The sequence below is a fragment of the Dipteris shenzhenensis genome, chromosome 30 (assembly GCF_047967505.1).
Source record: "Dipteris shenzhenensis isolate YYH24624 ecotype China chromosome 30, Dip_SZ_1.0, whole genome shotgun sequence".
NCBI lineage: Eukaryota > Viridiplantae > Streptophyta > Polypodiopsida > Gleicheniales > Dipteridaceae > Dipteris > Dipteris shenzhenensis.
In genome coordinates this window covers 18,388,151-18,403,161 of record NC_141625.1, presented here as the reverse complement: position 1 = coordinate 18,403,161, position 15,011 = coordinate 18,388,151, and the positions used below count along the sequence as shown (strand labels likewise).

At 42.8% G+C, this 15,011-nt stretch overlaps 1 pseudogene; it reads left to right on the top strand.

Moving 5' to 3' along the window:
* Positions 1-10,244: 10,244 nt before the first annotated feature.
* Positions 10,245-13,747, top strand: LOC147881796 (indole-3-acetic acid-amido synthetase GH3.5 pseudogene; annotated as a pseudogene).
* The last annotated feature ends 1,264 nt before the right edge of the window (positions 13,748-15,011 follow it).

The window sequence follows — 15,011 nt, the reverse complement described above, 5'->3', positions numbered from 1 at the left end:
TGCTTATGCTTATGCGGAAACTTGCGGAAACTTGCGGAAACTCATGCTTATGCTCATGCGGAAATAGAGAAGGAGCATAAGCATGAGCATAAGCATAAGCATAAGCATAAGCATGAATGAGCATAAGCATGAGCTTATGCTCATGCTTATGCATAAGCATAAGCATAAGCATAAGCATAAGCTTATGCTTATGCTCATGCGGAAACTTGCGAAGGAGCTTATGCGGAATGAGAGAAGGAGCTTATGCGGAAAAAGAGAATGAGAGAAGCATATGCTTCTCTCATTCTCTATTTCCGCATAAGCTCTTGCGGAAACTTACGCATAAGCTCATGCTCATGAATGAGCATAAGCATGAGCTTATGCTTATGCTTATGCATAAGCATAAGCATAAGCTCATGCTTATGCTCATGCGGAAAAAGAGAAGGAGCTTATGCGGAAAAAGAGAAGGAGCACTTGCGGAAACTTGCGGATAAGCTCTTGCGGAAACTTGCGCATAAGCTCATGCTCATGCATGAGCATAAGCATGAGCTTATGCTTATGCTTATGCGGAAACTTGCGGAAACTTGCGGAAACTCATGCTTATGCTCATGCGGAAATAGAGAAGGAGCATAAGCATGAGCATAAGCATAAGCATAAGCATAAGCATGAATGAGCATAAGCATGAGCTTATGCTTATGCTTATGCATAAGCATAAGCATAAGCATAAGCTTAAGGCGCTAGCTGTAGGCCAATGCAAATAACAAAAAGCTTAAATGGAAAGAAGAGGAAGCACTTACCTGTAAAAGTATGTCCCGCTCGGTGTAGTGGACTGGGCCCACAAAAGAGAGACTATGTCCCGCTCGGTGTAGTGGATTGGCCCTACAAAAGAGAGAAAACAACCCATTTTTTCAAATAAGATGTTAGTGGAAAGAGGAGATCACAAAAGCAACTTCTTGAAAGGAGACAAGGAAAGAGAAGATTGAGGAGACAAGGAAAGGAGGAGATTGAGGAGAAGAGAAGGAAGAGAAGGAAGAGAAATACAGAAAGAAGAGGTGAGTTTCTTTCTTTCTTTCTTGAAATTTCGTTTTTTGTTTGAATCCTTTCTAATCAAGCATGAAAACTAGTTTAAAACTTTAGCAATACAAGTAGAAACACTCACAAAACCAAAGCTAACAAACAAACAACCTACATTGTTGAAAGAAACTCACCTTTTGAAGAACTTTCTTTCTGGAAACCAAAGAGGGAAAAAGGAGAGAGAGGGTGCACAAGAGGTAGGAGGAGGGTGAGGAGTGGGAAATAGGGTAGGAGGTTGCTTGGAATAGATGGGAGGTCAGTGAAAATAGGTGGGAGGAGATTTTGGAGAGCTTACTTGAGAGATTAGGAAAGCTTTGAGCAAAACGCCGCGGGTTTCGGCGTTTCGGGTTTTAACCCACAGCGTCGCTATATAGCAACGCTTATTCGTCGCTATATAGCGACGTTTTTAATTGAAAACGTCGCTATATAGCGACGCTTTCAATTAAAATCGTCGCTATATAGCGACGGAACAGAGCGTCGCTATATAGCGACGCTTACTGTTTATTTTTTAATGAGGCCTCTTGTGACTCAAACATGCTATGCCTATAATTGTCAATATCTCCTCTTACTACATAGCCTTACTATATAGGATTTTTTGTTTCAATCCTTACTATATAGCGATGTCATTCTTTTTATATAGTCTCAAGAGAAGCTCAAATTAAACATGCTATGCTCATAATTGTGTACATCTCCTCTTCATGCTTATGTTTTGGTTTTATAAGTGTAGATGGAAGGGACGAGTGGAAGCTCATCCGATGATGCACCAACGCCCGGGAGCACGAAGTGGCTTACGGAGAGGTTATATTGTCATTGCACTCATTGCAAGCGAGAAGTACGACATCAACGTCGTATTATCATGCGCCACTTGCGGATGTATGGGGAGGAGCCGGAACCAGTACCCCCCGTTGGTGTTGCACATGTTGATGGATCATCGGTAAGTCAAAGCTATTTAAGTTCGCAATCTTATTGTATACCCGGAATTAGAAGATCTTCTATTTACACGAATGAGCTTATGACAGGATGACGAGGGTGACGAGGGTACACATATACCTTCTCACTTTCAACAAGACTATAGTCTCCCAGATGACGACGAGGGTATGGTCGACATGATGGATTCCATTTTTAGGGGCACTACATCCCACGTACACGTGATGTCAGAGTCTGAGGTGAAAATGCGAGAGTTGCAATCAACACAATTGTACGAGGGTGCCAGGATGTCTAAACTACGTGCTTGTCTCTCAATCTTGAATCTACAAGTACAGTATGGGTGGTCAGATACAAGTGTCTCGGCCTTAATGAGGTTAGCCCTTGCATTAATTTGATTGACTCATTATTTGGATATTGTTTGTTTTGAGAATCATCATTTGGATAGTGTCTTTGTCATAGGTTGCTCCAAAAGATGTTGCCTGCACCAAATACCATGCCTGCATCAAGAGATGAAGCGAAAAAGATGCTAACAATGGTGGGTATGGATTATGATACCATCCATGCTTGCCGTAATGATTGTATTCTCTTTCGTCGTGAGCATGGAGATTTGGCTAGTTGTCCAAAGTGTGGGGAACAACGATATAGAGATGACTTGCAGGGTGAGAGGATACCGGTAAAGGTCTTAAGACACTTTCCCATCATTGCAAGAATACAACACATGTTTCGATGCAAATCCATAGCGGAGTTGATGACATGGCATGCATCTCATCGGTCCACTAATCACACATTGAGGATTCCCGCAGATTGTGCGGCTTGGAAGCACATAGATAATCAGTGGCCGGACTTTGCGAGAGAGCCACGCAACTTACATCTTGGGCTAGCCATGGAGGGCGTGAATCCTTTCGGGTTACACTCGACATCTTGGTCGACATGGCCCATAGTCGTGGTGAATTACAATATCCCACCATGGCTAACAATAAAAAAGGGACACCTCATGCTTGCACTACTTGTGCCAGGAAAGTACAAGGCAAGAAACATGGACGTGTACATGGCACCTTTGATAGAGGAGTTACAGATATTATGGAGAGGAGTGCAGGTCTTTGATATTTCCAGAGCTCCTAGGCATACCAATGATATTTCCGTCAGGGGTATCTTGATGTGGACCATGCATGACTACCCAGGATATGGAGAGTGCGCAGGTACGTGGTTATGTCTTTACATGTACAATGAGGGATTATGCTTTTTTTACTCTCTTTTGCACGCATGTCTTGTACTAACATATTCATGCACGCGTGCAGGGCTTGTTACAAGTGGGTACCATGCTTGTCCTGTTTGTGGACCCGCTTTGAAATCGCTTGCACGCTACTCCAAACACATGAGGAAAAATGTTTATGAAGGTCATGCTCGATACCTTCCGCTCGACCATCTCGCACGTGGAGGTCAGCTTGAGCAAGTGATTGGATTCAAGCTTGGAGGGAGAATGGAGAGGAACCTCCTCCTGGTATGAAGAGGCTATCGATCTTTCACGAGCTTCCTTATTGGGGTCAGTTACAAATCAATCATCTCTTGGATCCCATGCATATCTTTAAGAATGTGGGGGCTACCATTTGGGCACACTTGGTTGGTTCCAAGGACTCGAGAGGAGTGCGAGAAGACTTGCGTGCTATGAATAGGATGTCTCGTTTGTGGCCCCAAGTGCATGCTTCAGGAAAAGTTGTCCTCCCGAAAGCAACGTGGATCCTCTCTACGAGGGAGGAGGCAGCGATCAAGGCAGACATTGCCTCTTTTCAAACACCGACAGGGTACATGCGTTGCTTGAAAGGAGCATTTTCAAAGGACAATAAGCTTAGTGGCCTCAAGTCCCATGATTGGCACAAGGTCTTATAGGTATTCTAAGTAGAATTAGTGTACCGATAATAGTGATGCATTAGCGTAATTATTATTATGTTATATTGTTGACATGATTTCATTGTTGCTTTGATAGTTCATCCTTCCAATTACAATAAAAGGGTGCTTACAAGAAGATGTTAGAAATGCTATATTCAAGATCTGTGGTATTGTGAGGTATGCTTACTATCAATTCGCATTATGTATTTTCTTCATGGACATGTGAAATAGGTGGATATCTCAAATATCTTACATATGCATGGACATGTGAAATAGGTGGATATCTCAAAAAGAGATCTCTATATCGAGCATCGAGAAGGCTAGGGTGGAATCCATCGAAGCCGTATGCTTGCTTGAGAAGCACTTTCCCTCAAGCATTATGACAACTCAAGTCCACTTGCTTGTGCACATAGTTGATGAGGTGGCTATAGCAGGTACCGTTCATAATCGATGGATGTTTTTTCTCGAGCGGTTTATGAAAACTTTAAAGGGGTTTGTAAGACAAAGAGCAAGACCAAAAGCAAGCATGGCAGAGGGATGGCTTGTGCAAGAGTCATTAGTATATATCACAGAGTTTCTTGCATCCACGGATCCTGATATGCCGCAAGCTTGGCACAACAAGGATGATGATCGCATCATTGGCGAGGTCCCCCAAGGAAAAGGGATTGAAAGAAAGATGAGCGAAGAGCAAATGGAGAAATTCAATAAGTTTTGTATCCTCAATAGCCCTGAGATGCAGAAGTGGATTGAGAGATATGAAGTGGCCAAAGCAGAAAGAATAAATGCAAGGACGAGATTCAGAGTAATGTACAGGCGATCACAACCATATCCACGAGATCTGGCTCTTCTCCCTACTCACATGTCACTTGATTGGCTACAACTAGCTATACGTAAAGCCGAACGTGATGGAGACACAATAAACGAGCGCGAGCGGGAGTTATCATCTGGATGTATGGTGCATGTATAATAGTCGAAGCTTTCGTTTTTTAAGTCCATTGATATATATATAATTGACGACATTTGGCACGTGATTTTTCATCTTCAATATAGGTGGTTTTTCATCCGGATCGTTCTGATCCAAGATGGTGGTACGTGATCCAAGTTGCACCACGAAGTAAGCAGATTTTTGAAGATCGAGATGTGGATATGGAGATGCCACTACCAAATCCGGATCCAATTGATGAATCTAGCGAAGAAGATGTAGATCACCATATGAGGCAAGAGGAAGATGCGCATAATGACATCGCACGGGAGGAGGATGGAGATCACGATATTGACGAGGAAGACAACAATCGTCAAGATCAATCACCACACTTAAGCTTAATTGAAGAAGATGATCAAATACTTTTAGGTGAACGTACGATGCTAGAGTACGATGATGATATAGGAGATCAACTCGGTATAGAGTTGGAGATAGACTTGCTTGGCGCCTTAGACTTGGCTCAAGATGAAACAGTTGATGTAAATGCTCTTATTTAATTTGATTTTTCTCATCTCAAACTTGGACATGAATATATGAGCTTCAAAGGCTTGATGTACATGCTCTCATTTTTTAATTCTCTATGAGCTCAAACATGTATGAAAATTTAAAAAATTTTGTCATTGGAAGAAAATAAATTTTAAGGCTAAAAAAAAAAAAAAACCTCTCTGTAAAACGTCGCTATAATTTAGTGTCTCAGTGTCGCTATATAGCGACCTTTAAAAGTCGCTATATAGCGACTTTTACTAACGTCGCTATATAGCGACCTTTAAAAGTCGCTATATAGCGACTTTTACTAACGTCGCTATATAGCGACGCTTATTAAAAGTCGCTATATAGCGACGATTTACGACACCCGATTTTTATACCGACGATTAACGCTAAGCGGGCGCTAATCGTCGGTACGTAAACGTCGCAATAGGATGCGTGTGTAGTAGTGGTTGAAGTTATGATGTGGGTTTGAGAGAAGTCAGTAGCATGGAGTAGGGAAAAAAGAGAGGATGGTAGAGGTTTTTACAGGAAAAGGTTCGAGGGGGGGAACGTATTCTAGATGGTCAAGATAATCCTTTTTCTCTCTAGATCACCATAGCTAACTAAGAGCTAGATTTATAGATTGACACAATATATAGAGTTTGAATGTTTTATGCTCCTTTGTTGATACCAAACACTCAAAGGTTTGTGCAAGAAAGAGCATCCACACTTATAGAATCTTGCAATTGCACAGATTGGGGTTTGATTGAAACCTATGGCTATGGTACTTTCTAGGAGTTAAAAATAATAAGCAAGTAGATGTGAATTCATGTAAAAAATGATAAGAAACTAGATGTGAATCCAACTAGAGGTGAATCCGTAGCTGATTATGATGTTGATTCTAAGAGAGAGAGGGAGAGAGAGAGAGAGATCATAGGCCCAATTAATTAATAATATAATTATTTCTGAAATGAAATTGAATCTTTGCAGCTTAGAGTATCTCCTAAAGGATTGGCTCATATGGTAATTGTTGTTTAATGAATTCAAGGTTATCCAAAACGTGTGCATGCATAGCATATTGATTGGAAGAATGCAATGACATACACATAAGTCATGGATTCTCGACAACGTTTTCAATAATAAATAAAAACTCATTTTGTATCTTGGAGTATTTTTTTAGATTATTGCTGACATTATCCATGTCTTTTACTATGTGCACTTTCTAATGAATCCATATTGAGCATATATCCTAGAGGGAATGCACTAGAGAGTTGGCTTAGAGTTGTCCCCATGCGATGATGCCTGCGACTCCTTTGACGATTTTGAATAGATACAGGGTCTGTGTATGATACCCCGCCACATGAGTTTTGGAGCTCACCAACTAGACTTTATCTTGCAATCTAGAGGGTGCTCAAGGGCACCCCTTTGCACCCAGAAACTCTGAAAACTCGAGAGTTCTACTCCATTTTTGTGGCATGCATAAATGCATCACTGCAGGTGCAAAGGTCATATGTGCACTCGCCAATTCTGCAGTTGTTCTCATGCATTTAGTTTTGTTGTAAGGTGGTTTCTCCATATTTGGCTGAAAACCTCCAAAAGGTTCATCTGGCTAACTCCACCCAATTTTGCGATGTTAAGGGGATCTTCTATCCTCACACTAAAAACGAATGAAACCACCCAAAAAGTCTCAGAATGAAAATCGGCACCTTTGATGGAGAATGCCAAAAAAGAGAGAATTCAATGTGTGCGGGCAAGCCTACATGTGGTTAGAAGAGACTATTTTGGGAAGGGCGGGCAGTTTTTGGAGAGTGGTTTCGGGAAGAAGAGCAGGTTTTTAAAAACCGCCTTATAACTTAGTCTTTCGTAAACCAGAAGAAAGCTAAATTCTGCCAAAGAATCGCCACCCAGGAATCTCTTTCTTCCATGGAATGGCCGCCTAGGAGTGACTTTCCGCATGGAATAGCCATCGGGGGCATACTTTTCGCCATAGAGTAGTACTTTGTTGGGCGTAAATTCTATGTTTTCCCTCCTTTGTCTTCTTCTTCTTCTCCATCGTCTCTCTCACCTCTGCTTCGCTCTGCATAGCTGCTGCTTCGAGTTTGCTCGGCATAGCTTCTTCTTGCTCGCTTCTCTCGGAGCTTCCTGTCCATCTTCCTCGCCTTCTCTTGCTTCATTTTATTCAGCAAATTTGACCACCATGCCTTAGTGCCATTGATTTGGTGCCCTGTCCTCCTCTCGCCACCACGACTTTGCTCCACCATCTCCTCCACATGGGAATTCCCTCGAAAGGATTCGGCTGCCCTCCCCCATTTTCAAAGCTCCACCATCTCCTCCACATGGGAATGCCCTCCAAAGGATTCAACTACCCTCCCCCATTTCTGGATGCTGTTGAATTAGATTAGAGTCCCCCTATTTTTTCAGCGGGCTATGTAGATAGATATGACTCACATTTTCTACGACATCCCGTGACCCGTGGACATGATTGTCACAATTCACGAAAGGCGTGAAGGGAAAGGGTACAATAATAGAAATGAGTAGGGGACCCACACATTGTTGCAACAAAACATGATACATGATACATGCATTGCTGGTGCAAATGTAAATGACACAGGTATATAATTAAATACCATTGATTTTAAACACCTCAACTTAATAAACGTGATTATTTGCATGATATCAATCTAAGAAAACAAAGATGGCTCATAATACGCTAGAGATAATTTTAGTAGGAAACCTACACGATGTTGCATTGTTGTTTGGATCGGTCCTTTATGACCTTGGTAAATAAAATTGGAAGGAACATTGAAAAACACTCAAGATATTACTCCTTGTGCACATTTCACATAAGAAACATCAATACACTTTGAATTGTTATGCCGATCCATCACTCGATTGTTGATTGTGTATGGTTGTTTCTTTGTTGGATTGGTCACATACAATGGTGTACGTTTCTTTCATTGATCATTGGTTTGTGCAATTATTATCATTATTACTATTTTGGCTCTATATGGTACTTAATTTGCAAGAGGTATGATGGGAGAGACAACCAATTGAAGTAAGCAATTGGTCAGTTAATCCCTTATAACCTCATTCCATTCTCCTATCTCATCCATAAGAAAGCATCTCTAGGGAAAGGTGGGGAAAGGTGAAGCTTAGCTATTAGGAAAAAAGCATGTTATTTTAGCTCAAAGGGTCCAAACTTACAAAGATATATAGCCGAAGGCATGATCGTGTTACTTTTTTTAACCCTATGCATCACAATAGTGATAAGCAAAGCATCGACAATTGGATCCACACTCATAAGCTCTACATCTTGTCCTTGCTAGATATTTGTATTCTTAGAGACATTTTGATCTTCCACTTGCTACCCATATGGGAGTTTGTTGAAATGGGGAAAAGGGGATCAGATCTACCTTGCTCCCATTAATCAGATCTGCACTATGTGAGATTATTTAAGGGTGGTAGGGTGAACATAGGCCTGGCAGCAACAGCAGCTCATGTGCCGAGAACATGGGCCTTTTATAGGCCCCCAGGCAAAGCTATTGACATTAAAACCAACGTCGAGCAAAATATGAACTAAAAGCTACCAAAAGACTGTGAACACAGAAGAGGCAAATGTATTCCTGCAAGCGAAGTAGAAGGATTGTATAAGAATGGCAAGTACATCCGCTGCTACTAGTTTCAAAACAAAACCAATCAATATCACGTGCAGCTTTGGGGCAAAAAGGAGGGACACTAATCAAAGTATAAAATATAGTGGACAAAAGAGGAGGCAAGTGGGAGCTATGACTCAACAATCAGCAAGAGTTTGTAGAAGATGAGGCAAGCCAAAATCAGCAAGGGGTTGTATAAGAAAATGAGGCAAGCTGATTGCAAACCATGTGAGAGTAGTGGGTGCATATGCCCCACGTAATTTCTCTGGCAATCCAGTGATTGAAGATCACAATTTGCTTAATCTCCTCATACATCTCTCTCAACCTGAGCAAATGCGGATGGTTAGAGCATCTTGAAAAGCTCCAATCGCAACTGGATGATCTCCTCGACATAACAAAGCTCTCCTTCATCCTCTACCTCAACTCAAACTATATTAGAATAATTAAGGCCTGGAGAAGAGGGCTTTATGGTTAAAAGGGGAAAGGTTGCCGGCCCAGAGAGAGGTAGGAGCATCCTCAACAGTGTCTAACCTTGGCTAGCTCTTCCCCTCGAGCTGGCTCTCTTCTCCCCCTCCACCTTGCTTCTCCTTCTCACCTTTCTACCTCTCCTTCCTTCCATTCCCGCCTCCATTCCCCCCCTCACACTCCACTCAAACCTCGCATCAACATATGCCCACACCCTAGCAGTAGCAAGCGGATCCTCCATCCTTTGGCGATAGCAGCCCTTCCCTATGGATCATTCCTTAGTGCACAGGCCGTCGTAACTTGTCATCATATGCTGCTAGGGCTTTAGTCATAGATTTTTCCAAGTGGGATATACCGATAAAATGTTTATCTATTTGTGTGGACTTCAAAGTATGGATTTTGTCCTTGTTTCCCATTACTGGAACACATGAGACTCACGAACGCAACCTTGATCCAACCCGAGGGAGAGGAAAGATGCCCTGGCACATTACTACCCTCTGCCAACCCAACAGAGTTGAAAAACTACAAATTCACAGTCCCTTTTTGTTTTGCAGACATCAAACACGATATCACTCGTGTATAATCGAACCAAGTCAGCCTAGGCTGTCGAGCCTACCAATGATACCAATTCCAAAACTCCAAGTAATGTGGTTAATTATTACAATATAGAAGCTCTTCAAGTATTGGATAGAACAACATTTGGAAGCACAGAGTACCAAGGCAAAAAAGCCCAATGGCAGCGAATTTCTAATAGCAAATACTGATTCCTGTTCAGCTCAGGGGAGTCTCCTACATTGAGGTAGACATCAAGCACTCTTAATGAAGTTGATGCCTTGATTGTCCCATTGAGGAAGATACACAAGGCGATCCATACGTTTGAAAAATGATGGGCAAGGCTGTTGTCATGAAATGCTTCAGCAAATCCCAGAGGCTGAGTCTTCCTTCGGTCGGCTTCAATTCAAGCTCCGTACGGCTACCACATAGCGTTTTGCTTTTTTGAACACTTCAAAAGTAGCTACGTATAACTACTCAATTTCCCTTAATCAGGCTGTCTCTCGATCCAAATCAATTAACCTCTACCGCAGCACTCGCTGGCATACATCAAATGTGAGGATCTGCTTCTTTAGACCCCAAACATACTCTATTACATCCGAGATTGCATCAATTGGTAGTTTTCCTGGGACCTGCAGTTCGAAATGGTTAATAGAGAATCAAAATCCGCAACGTAGAGCTCGTCCATACAATTGCAACGCCACTGCAAAGGCACAAAACTGACTTACATATCAATCCGAGTGTCTGTTGCCTGCTATACATCTTTCTATCCGTGGAAGTTCGCTTCTAGTTCTCTCGTCGCTTGAATCTGAAAGATGACAGCGCGATTCTTGAACCTCTAAATCTAGGCCAGATCGTAATCACCTATTTGAGAACCACTCAATCCTTAGATTCTTTGAAGCTTTATGAGAACTGTGGTGCAAGAGGAAGGATGGAAGAGAAGTTGACGTTTGCCGATTGGCGATTGAGGTATGGTACGAATGTCAAACATCTGAAGTGGAATAAGGACACGTGGAAGCTCTTGGCCCCCAAGCTGCCACGTGAGCCTTTTTTTTTCCGTCCATGGTTAATAGGTTAAAGATAATTATAGACCCCAGATACCCCAACAATAGCGCCAAAGTTCGAAGGAAACACGAACGATTTATTCGAGGTTTCGTCGACAAGACGGCGATGAGGATGACCCGCCGTGGCCAGAAGCGTGATGTGTCGGGGCCAGGGGGGACAACCAGCAAGAACGAATCCGCCCTGCAGCGAAACGTCGGCGCCCACGGGGACAATCAGCAAGGGGCGTTCCGCCCCTTGCCAGCTCATAGCATGGCCGCTTCAGAACCGCATTGCCACGTATGACAGAAACCACGTGCTTTATAAAGCCAAGCAACTTTCTTCTTCCTCCTCATCAATTCAAACACTAGTACTCCTTCGCTAGCTGAGCTCGTCCAATCCAAACCCATCATGCCTCCTACTCCCCTTCGATCCTCCGCCCAGTTCCTCACCCTTCCCTCCCCCCCCTCCCATAAACACAAAGACCAGGATGCTCTCGACCTCATTGAGGACCTCACTCGCAACGCCGCCGACGTTCAGGACCGCATCCTCGCCTCTATTTTGGAGAGGAACTCGCACACGGAGTACCTGCAGAGATTTGGCTTAAATGGGAGGACTGACCGCGAGTCGTTCAAGAAGCTGCTTCCTGTTATTACATACGAAGATCTAGCCCCCGAGATCCAGCGCATCGCCAACGGAGATAAGACACCGATTCTCTCAGGCCATCCCATATCGGAATTTTTGACTAGGTGAAAGAACCACTCTTGCTATCGCGTCTATGCAAATATGCAGCTCCCCATCTCCAGCTTTCCGCTCAACCGTTGTTTGTTCTTGTTCCTGTAGCTCTGGAACATCTGCGGGAGAGCGTAAGTTGATGCCCACTATAGACGACGAATTCGAAAGGCGCTGCCTGCTGTACAGCCTTCTCATGCCAATTATGAATCAGTAAGGACTCCTCACGTTTGGGGTCCTAGGCTCCTATTCGATTCCGTGTGGAACGCTGAATTAATATTACGTGATACAGCAGAAATGTGTTATTTCCACGCTTCTTTCGTTTGTCGTATGCAAGCTCAGTGGGCCCCAACTAGCGAGTTTGCAGCTCGTTTGTGTAATTTCAAACTTTCAACGCAAATACATATCGAACTTCTTTTGCTGAGTTTTGGTAAAATCGTAGGTACGTTCCCGGGCTTGATGAGGGCAAAGGCATGTATTTTTTATTCATCAAGTCGGAGGCAAAGACATCTGGAGGCTTGTTGGCTCGCCCGGTTCTTACCAGCTACTACAAGAGCCGCTGGTTCATGGAGCGACCATACGACCCATACAACGTTTACACCAGTCCCAACGAGACGGTTTTGTGTCCAGATGCGTATCAAAGCATGTATTGCCAGTTGCTTTGTGGACTTATCCAGGCCTCGGAGGTGCTGAGAATGGGAGCCGTTTTTGCTTCCGGGTTGCTTAGAGCTATAAAGTTCCTCGAGGAGCATTGGAAGGACTTCTTTCAAGATATAAGGACGGGGCACCTCAACGATGCCATAACAGATACGAGCGCTAGGAGTGCGGTCATGAAGCTCCTCTCTCCCAATCCGGAATTGGCAGATCGTCTCGAGGCATGCTGTCGAAACGAGTCATGGCAAGGGATCATCACTCAGATTTGGCCTCACACAAGATACATCGATGTCATTGTGACGGGTGCCATGGCGCAGTATATCCCAACGTTGAATTTCTATAGTGGCGGCCTTCCTCTCGTTTGCACCATGTATGCCTCCTCGGAATGCTACTTTGGTGTGAACCTTAAGCCTTTGTGCAAGCCGTCTGAGGTTTCTTACACCCTCATCCCCAGTATGGCTTACTTCGAGTTCCTCCCAGTAAACCGCAGTCATGGGGAGAAATGTAATGCAATAGATCAGGAAGAGCTTGTTGAACTTGTAGACGTACAAGTTGGGCTCGAGTATGAGCTTGTTGTTACAACATATGCAGGTAGGATAGCTTCAAGTATATGGTTTGAAACTTCTCCCTAGAGATCAGTTTCTGTTTTCTAGGGTGTTGCGGACATGCCTGCTTCTTTAGGAAAGATTTCATTTGTCAATGTGAGATATCTCTATGCTGACATGCATGCAACCTTGCCAATGCAGGTCTTTATCGTTATAGGGTGGGTGATATACTTCGCGTAACAGGATTTCATAACAAGGCTCCACAATTCCAATTCATATGTAGAAAGAATGTTGTTCTGAACATTGATGCTGACAAGACAGATGAAGACACCCTCCAAAAATCCGTCAAAGTTGCTACCGACACACATTTAGACCAGCATGGTGCAAGATTGGTGGAGTATACAAGCTATGCAGACTTGTCAACAATCCCCGGGCACTATGTCCTTTATTGGGAGCTCAATACCTACGAGTCATTGGATAGCAGCATATTCGAGAAGTGTTGTCTGGCCATTGAAGAGTCTCTCGATTCTGTGTATCGCCAAGGGCGAGTCAGTGATAAATCAATTGGTCCTCTTGAGATAAGAGTAGTTGAACCTGGCACCTTTGATCAATTGATGGATTATTGTTTGAGCAGAGGAGCGTCAATTAATCAATACAAGACTCCAAGGTGTGTTAAATCCACTTCGATAGTGGAACTAATGAACTGTAGGGTAATGGCGAGCTATTGCAGTACCCAATGCCCTTCCTGGGTTCCCGGACAGCGCGAATGGCGCCTCTCTCAAGAATAGACACAATATCAATGCATGATTTTATCACATTGCATGATTTTGTGTCACGGATACATGGAACTGTTTTGAGTAGTCCTAATAGACTCTACAAAGGTTGCCACCTCAAAACTTCAAAATGAGCCTTTTTTTCCCAATGATAAGCTTTGTTCTATCATAAATTCTCATTTGCCAAAAAACACATCAAATGTGCCTATTTTATATGAAAATAAAAACTTTCTTCATTCCTTCTTTCTCATTTTTAATTGACCAAAGAGCATCCCAATGACAATGAAGTTAATGTTGAATGTCGGCACTCAGCATGGTTGAAAGACCATTTACTATAACAAAAGCTCCATTGATTGGATCTTCATGTTTTCATATAATAGATGAAGTGCTTTCTTGAGAAAAGATATGTCTCCCATGGTTTTAACATGGATTTACATCTAATTGCTTGTTATTTTTATACTTTAAGCATGTAGCATAGCCATAGTTTGGGTCAAATACTCAATTTGCACTACATGTAGCTAGGACTTGCTATAAGTGGGTACCATGCATGTCCTATTTTTGGTGGTGGTCTGAATGAGCTTGTACACAACACTCCAAACGTATTAGAAAAATGGTTTATGATGAAGGTCATGCTTGATAGCTTCCACTTTACCATCCTGCATATGAAGGGATCTATAAGGCAAAGATCTAGACCCAAAGCAAGCATGGTGGAGGGATGGCTTGTGTAAGAGGCATTAGTATACATCATAGAGTTTCTTGCATCCATGGATCCTAATATGTTACATGCTTGGAACATCAAGGATGATGATCGTGTCATTACATAGGTTCCCCAAGGTAAAGGGGTTGCAAGAAAGATGAGCGAATAGCAAAGAGAGAAATTCAATAAGTTTTGTGTCCTCAATTGTCCCGAGATGCAAAAATGGGTGGACAAATATGAAGAGGCCAAAGCAAAAGTAATAAATGAGAGGGTGAGATCTAGAGTGATGCACAGTCAGAGGGTGCCATATCCATCAGACCTTTCTCTTCTCCCTAGACACATGTCCCGTGATTGGCTACAAGAAGCTCTTCGTGAAGCCGAAGATAATGGAGAGGATATAACTGATCAAGAGTGGGAGCTTGCAATCGAATGTATGCCACATGTAAGTTTTTAACCTTTCTACTTAATTTGGGTACTTATGATCGCAATCGCTACAAAATGCATCCTCATTGTTTTAATCATGAATGTTCTTTTGTAGTACACAAATACAATGCATTGTGGTCACATGAATGGCATTTTTGT